A 7,886-nucleotide genomic window follows, 5' to 3' on the forward strand; every position below is an offset into this window, starting at 1 on the left:
AATCTAACTTGTTTAAGAAAACTACAGAACTGTTGTTACTTTATCTGGGGGCAAAGAAGTTGTCCGATTCTTTCAGGGAGAACTTTATTCCTGTCTTCTGGTCAAATGAAGAGCAACAGCCTGGCTGATGGTCATAGGCTAAGAGCAAAATGGCTGGCTTCACCTAAGCAAGGTACCACAGGGAGACCTGGGGGTGAATATGGGCACGTAGGAGAAAAGGACCTGGAGTTAAGCAGTAATGAGAGAGAGTCACAAGAGAGTCACTCACAGAAACTAATGGCAGGAGATATAAAGAAGCCCTCCATACCCTGGGTGGTGTGTGCAACTCACTGCGGCAGGAGGTCATTGAGTCAAATGCTGTGGCAGGGAGTTAAAAAGACTCCTCAAAGTTATTTAGGCTCCTAACTTCCATTGATTTCAATGAAAGTTAGGAGCCTAAATATGTCTGAGGATCTGGGTCTAAGTTCAGGGCACTCAAAGCTCATGTTTCAGGGCATAAATAAAGGGGGTCATGAAAGACATGGTCCTCCACATGCACAGGTGCATTGAGGCAAATGCATCACTGTGTAATCCTGTAGAAGTCTATAGAGTTACAGCAGGGATTAATTTGGTTCATTGGTTGTTGTTTTTTTCTCCAGCTTTCCTCAGAAAGACCAAGTATTGGCCACTGTCAGAGGCATGAAACCAGACTAGATGGACCAGAGATACACCTGCCAACATCAGAAAGCTACAGATGGGAACATCTGGGGAGAAAAAAACAGGGACAAGGCCTTTCTTTTCCTTGAAATGCATTGGACCGGGAAAGCTTTTTAGAGGGACTAAGTAGAACAATGATGTATATATCTAACTAAAAATACCCTCCCTCCTATATATAGTGGTTGGCATGACTGAGCACTTTGTAAATGGATCAGTAGAGGCACTGCTCTGATCTGGAGCAGCAAATCCTATGTGATGATGTGGGGATCTATCTACGTACAACTGAGATTGTGAACACTCTGTATGGCTCTGTGGCAGGTTGCAAACTCCATTTTGAATGGTTTGCTGCCTATGCTGTTGTCCTTTCATCTCCATATTGGACTGAAATTCCAAGGTATGGGAGCCTGGGTCTAATATTGGAGGGTTGTTAAATCATCTTCTATTCAAACAGAAGCACCCTTGGACATAGAGCTGCTGCTGCCCAGAAGAACCAGTCTGGGCTGGTAACCAAGTAATGGATCACCTGGTGAGGGATTTTGATCACCTGCTGAGACTGAACGGAGCACCACTTGACAAAGGGGGTGGATGGTTATAGACTAGAGGGTCTCTCAGCAGCCATTTTAAGAAGCACAAGTGACCACAAGCAGAAGCAGTGAAAGCCTGGGCAGGAGAGTGGAAGGGCACTGACGATAGAGGTCAGAGCAAGAGAGAAATGGCATGATTCAGAAAAGAAGCCGTGTACTGCAGGGGGGTCCTGGACTGCTCGGAGGGCCCTGCCACAGCCCAGAGCACTCTCCTGGGTGGTGAGGAAACTGAGGCAGGGAAAGATATATAGATTTTTTTTATTATTTTGTGTAGCTCTACGTATTTCTTGTGCTACTTAAGTAAAGAGTAATGTTGTTTAGAATCCTATGCAATATCCATGTATCTGCTTCGCTTCCATGTGCCTCTGAAGAGAGGAACTGTAAAACTGCAGTGCCCACAAGGTCAAACTCTGAAGAAAGATGTGTTTTTAAGCTACTGGGTCAGCACTGGTCGCAGGGGCTTGGTAGCTCGGATCTGGTTGTTCAGCTGTCAGACAGAGGATCTGCACCTAGGGTGACCGGATGTCCCGATTTTATAGGGACAGTCCTGATTTTGGGGCCTTTTTCTTGAATAGGCTCCTATTACCCCCCACCCCCGTCCCAATTTTTCACATTTGCTGTCTGGTCACCCTATCTGCACCCCAAGAATGTGCCTAAAGACCCCAGCTGGGGGCAGTGCCTGGATTCTGTTCACAGTCAGGAGGCTTAAAGGGCACCCAGGGACTGGTGAAGTGGGCTCCAAACAACAGCCTGCTGAGTGCCCACTGTGGGAGGGGTGTGTGCACCTAATACAGGACAGCCCTATTCCTGCTCTATGAGAATAGATCAGTTGTGGTGCTAGCCTGAGAGACTTGGGTTCAATTCCCTGCTCTATCCCAGACTTCCTTGGGTAAGTCACTTAATGTCTCTGTGCCTCAGTTCTCCATCTGTACAATGGGGATAAAAGCACTGTTCCGCCTGAGGGGTTGTTGTGAGGATGAATATATTAAGTATTGCAAGCTTGCTTGGATGCTCTGGCAGTTGGGGTCAGATGAGAACTTTAGCTAGATAGAATTGTGTTTGTAAATGGTATCAGCTGAGTTGATACTTTCATGTGGTTTTGTTTAGAGGGGTCTGAGCTGTGAAGCCCAGATCTTGATTTCAAATGTTCCTAGGGTCCTGCGGTATTTGCATCAGGCACAGCCCCAGTTCTGCCAGAACTGTACAGGCTCTTATTGTGGAAGGCCTGGCTGCTTCTCTCTGGAAATATGAAGTGGTGTTGTTTTGAGCACTAGATCCTTGTAAATAGATTTGGTTCCACTGCATAGTTGGGAAATTCCAGATTGGCAGCCACACAGTCTCAACTCACAGCCCCTGCCCAGGAATGTGGTTACTCAGTTCCTAGGAGAGCTCTCAGCACACACTCTGCCGTGATGACAGCTACACACCAGGCCCTTCCCAATGCAGGGAGCACTCTGAAACTGACAGCAGGAACTTAGAGCTGAAGCAGCCTCAGACTTTGTCCTGATCCATCTCTTCTCTGACAGATCTAAAAAGTGGATTTAGTGCTGGGGGTGAGAGAAGCCCTGGTGACTAAAGACCCCTCCTTGCTCTCAGAACAGGGGTAGAACCAGCAAGCATTCTCTGCTGCCCTGCCAGCGAGATTCAGAGGGAGAGAAGGTGGGGAGTTCAGTCCTTCCCTGCAGCCCATTCATTCCTTTGCCCTCTCTATGGAGCCTACCGGCTTTGTGGTGGCTGTGACGTGGCTGCCTGCTCATTGGGACCTGGATGGAGACTCACCAACTCATTTCACCCAGGCCACCTACTGTGCTGTCATCAGATGATAACACCATCTGGGCACTGCCAGCAAGTGGGATCTAGCCATCATGACCTCTAAACCATTCCCATCAGCCTGCAAGCTGAGTTCCTAGCCCTACTGGTGCTGGAAAGCCTGGATGTGAATGGAGGCATTTCTGAGTTTGCTGTCAGCCGCAAACAGTAGCTGAAGGTGTGAAATTTCACAGTTCATCTTAAGGGGGTGTTAAGTTTGAAACCTAATTCGGAGCTCTACAATGTCAACATCATTAACCATGGCTCTGTTGTTTCTTTCCCCAGAAACATGGCGGCTAGCTGGACCTCCTGCGTATTTGAAAGGCTATTCCCATAGGAAAGCTGCAAATAAGCAAATCACCGATGATCCTATTGAATCGTTTTCTGCTCATTTAGGAAGCTTAGGCTGTTGGCCTCGGGGTCAGTGGATGGGGGTTTGGGGTCTTGGTGGAATCCAGCAGCTGGGAAGGCTGCCCAGTTTATTGCTATTTGCATGACAATAGCACCTCGAGGCCCCAGCTGGGGTCACAGCCCCATTGTACTGGATGCTGTACAGAGATAGTAAATGCCTCACAGGCCAGTCACCTGCAGTTCTTTGCAGTTCTCACACTGCACCGTGCTGCTGAGCACGGATACTGTTGTGATATGTGTATCTGAGGTCAGCGACACACAGCCCTAAGGCAGCTGATAGATTTGTTTTGAAGAAGCTCTTTCTCTAGTCTCCTCCCTCCTGAAAGTGAGAAAAACCCTGCCTTGCCTTTCTGGAGCTAACTAATAACTCACCCCCACACGCTAGGAGCAGAGTATCTATCAGGGTAGAATTCTAGAACTCTCCATTCTCCTCTACCACAGCATCCTCTTCTTCAGTGAACGCTGGGGTGTGAGGGGGGCCAGATCTCCCACACAGAGCTCCAAGTGGCTGCTGGAGTGGCTATTAATTCCCTGGAAATGACCTGCACAGTCCACAAAATTTTCATACAGTGAAACTTGTATGAGCTTCGCTGGGGCCTGTAGAGGCTCTAGCATACAAAAAACTAGATTCAATCAGCCCCTGGAGGAATAGTTTGTAGTTTGGCTTAATATGTCATGCTTAAAATCAAAGGTCAAACCTGGGTGCCTAAAGTTAAACTCCTCACAAGGGATTTAGGAACCTAAATTGAGGTACCCAAGTCTGAAAATGTTTGTCCCAAATTCCTACTTTATGACATCATTGCAACAGGGATACTCCAGAAGAGGCAGGATGGCCCAGTGGTTAGGGACTAGCCTGGGACTTGGAAAGTTACATTTCCTGCTCTGCCCTAGACTCCCTGTAGGCTAGTCCTTGAGTCATTAGGACCTCTGGAGTTCTCTAGCTAAGCCCCCTGCTTTGTTTTAAATGGCTACATTCTATTTTACACCAGTTTGGCTGGGACTGTGTCCTGCTTGTACAAGAACTGGACCTCCTTTAATACAATGCCATGCAGACTGACTTGTTTCATATTAACCCAGACATTTTCAGCAGTAACTAGACTCTGCCTATTCAAAGTGGGCAAGTGGCTCATTTCTAATCCAGCTTTCAGTGTGATTCCTTGTGATTCATTTAAGAGCAAGCTCCAGCAGAGACTGGTGCTGCACACCTCATGCTGGCTGCCCAGTGGGGAGTCTGGTCTCTTGATGGACCTGTTGCTGTCTTTGGGCCACAAGGTTCTTGATTTGAGTCTCTGCTGGCACATGGATCACATGTGGAGAGTGTAACCACATAGCAGGAGCCTTTATAAACAGGCTAAGCCTGTTGGGTGTGCCTAGCCACTGACTGGTAGAGGCAATGGAGAGAGTTATCGTTGAGGCTATTGGGATACATCTGACTTGTATGTGATACTGACACAGAACTGGGGCTGTGTTCTGCTTGGATAGCTTGTTAGTCCACATATGAGGTGTGACCTGCTTGGAACTCCAAGATCAAACCCCTGCAGGATCCACTCTGTCCTTTCGGGGTAGCTAAATTCAATCCCACACAGTTTACTGTGTGTGGGTCTTAAACACTGAAGCCCCTGTTTGACTATAGATGTTAAAGATCTCAGGGCACTCTGGAAGAGCAGGAGTTTGCCGCAGTGTCCCTGGTTAAAGAGTCCTTAGGTGCCAGTTGGTTGCCACTCTCCACATCAAATACAGCTGCATTTCAGTGTGTGTGTGGGTGTATATTCAGTTTGTAAAGCATGTGAGGATGCTTCATCAGGGTAGGTGCAGAGGAATGTCAAATAGCAGCCTGTGTTTGTCTGGAAAGCATTCTGTGAGCCTCTTTGCATGGAAGCTGCTTCACAAAAATAATGTATTCTATCCATCACAGCCTTCTGACACTGGTTATCTGGGGCCACCTGCAGTGGACTCTGGACATGCCACCTAAGAGGGGAAGAGCTCATTTGTTAAAGTCCCAGGAAGATGTAGAACATGGTGTGGACTCTATACTCCCAGGGGATGGATTCTGTCTGCATCCCTACTACAGTGGTCCTGAACCCGGTGTGCATTTATGTGCGCCCGTCTAGTGCCCAGCAGGGGAGAGAAGCCGCAGCCCCACGCCTGCCGGGGACAGAGAACTCCGGGGCTGCAGGCTGCAGGTGCCGTGTTTTCGGTCCCAGGCAGGCGTGGCGCCGCGGTTTAAGACGGAGAGAAGCCGCAGCCCCGCGCCTGCCGGGGACAGAGAACTCCAGGGCTGCTTGGGGCGGCAAAAAGCCGGGAGCCAGCCCTGGCCAGAGCCCTGCCGCTGGAGAGCCAGAGCATCGTCCCCTGGAGCCGAGCCCGAGCAGCGGCTAGAGGAGCTCCCGGAGTGTGTGAGGAACCGGGGAGGGAGTGAAGCGGGGCCCAGGATGCAGGGAGGGAGGAGGGGTCCTGCTGCCGCCACCACTACCACTACCACCAGTGCTGCTGCTCTGAGCCTCCCCAGGGCGGTGCGGCGTTTCTCCGCCCGAGTGGGCTGGGCAGGGTGCTGCCGGGCTGGGCAGGGGGCGCGGATCCCGGCTCGCACGCTGATGGGGCGAGTGGCTGGGCAGCCTGAGCTGCCAGGGAGCTGCCCCATCCTGCCCCCAGACGCAGCCTGCCACGCACCTCCCCCGCCTCAGCCCCGCACTGCTTGCCCAGGGTCCCTACAGCGCCAGGGGCGGGGAGAGGCAGAGCCCAGCTCCGAGCGGGGCAGCGGGGGATACTGCCCCGTCGGGGGACCCCCACGGCTCTGGCACCTGGGAGTCAGTGTCCGTCCTCTTGGCTCTGCCTGCACGGGGCTGGGGAAGCAGCTGTCAGCGCCTGCCCCTCTCAGCCCTTGCACCCCCCATCCCGCTCGCAGCCTCTTCACTTGTACCTCCCCCCATCACTCCTTCACCAAACCCCTTCCCCTTGTACTCTCCCTTCACCCGCACCTCTCCCCTTGTACTCTCCCCCAGCCCTCTCCTCCCCCACCTCCCCCTTCCCCTGCACCTCTTCTCCCACAACCCTCCTGATACCCCCTCTCCTCCTCCACCCTCCTCCGCGAGTACATCACACCCTGCTTCTCTGCCAGTGTAGAGCCCCCAAGCACCCCCACACCTGCTCCTCTGCCTGAACCCTCTTTACTAGATCCCCATCCCTTTCCGGGTACAAGGTTTGAGGGTTAGTCCCTATGCCTTCCATGTGCATTTGGGTGCGGGTGGGGGAGGGCACTGGTGGGGGGGAAGAGCCCAGGGCTGGGGTGGGGGGCAGCCAAAAAATTTTTTGCTTGGGGTGGCAAAAAACCTAGAGCCGGCCTTGTCCCGGCAGGCACGCGGCCCGCCTAGTGCCCAGCAGGGGAGAGAAGCCGGGGCCCTGCACCTTCTGTGGACAGAGTACTCCGGGGCTGCAGGCTGCGGGCACCAGTGTTCTCTGTCCTCGCGGCTTCTCTCCGGCTTCTCTCTTCTCTCTGGATTAATATATTATGTAATATTAAATATGATGTTTTTCGTATTATTTAATGTACAAATACAAAATAAGCCTTGAAAAATTGTTGGCGCCTGCCACACTCTTCTGAAAACATGAATGTGCTACTGGCCACAAAAAGGTTGGGGACCACTGCTCTAGGATCTTCTTCGCACAACACATAGTCAACCTATGGAACATGTTGCTGGGGATGTTGTTAAGGCCAAAAGTATAACTGGGTTCAAAAAAGAATTATGTAAGTTCATGGAGACAAGGTCCATCAGTGGCTTGTAGCCAAGTGGTCAGGGACACAACCTTATGCTCTGGGTGTTCCTAAACCTCTGACTGCCAGAAGCTGGGACTGGATGACAAGGGATGGATCACTCGATCATTGCCCTGTTCTGTTCATTCTCTCTGGGGCACCTAGCACTGGCCACTGTCAGGAGACAGGATACTGGGCTAGATGGACCATTGGTCTGACCCAATATGGCCATTCTTATGTTCTTTTCTCTGAGCATGGCAAGCCATATGCAGCTCTGATCACCAAGCTCCCAATAGTCCAGAGCCCGATGATGCAGAAATGACATCTTTTAACTTTCTTCTTATTCCAGTTTCCCATGGGTCTCTCTAATTGGGGAGATTCTTTAATGGAGAATGAAGTGTGTGAGATTCAGCCAGAAACAATGGACTAGCCCAGCATTGGGGGTGGGGTGGGGGCAGGAAGAGGACACAGAGGGATCTGTAAGAGGAGCCAGCACTGCTCATGAAAACTCAGCACAGATGGGACTAATTTTGGCTCCATTCATGACTGCAGAAGGACACATTTTCTCACTTTCCCTTCCAGCTGGTCTCAGAGGTTCTATTGCCCCTCCTCAGAATCAAACTGCTTGACTCCCT

This window comes from Terrapene carolina, unplaced genomic scaffold (assembly GCF_002925995.2).
Source record: "Terrapene carolina triunguis isolate 2854851 unplaced genomic scaffold, T_m_triunguis-2.0 Scaffold67, whole genome shotgun sequence".
NCBI lineage: Eukaryota > Metazoa > Chordata > Testudines > Emydidae > Terrapene > Terrapene triunguis.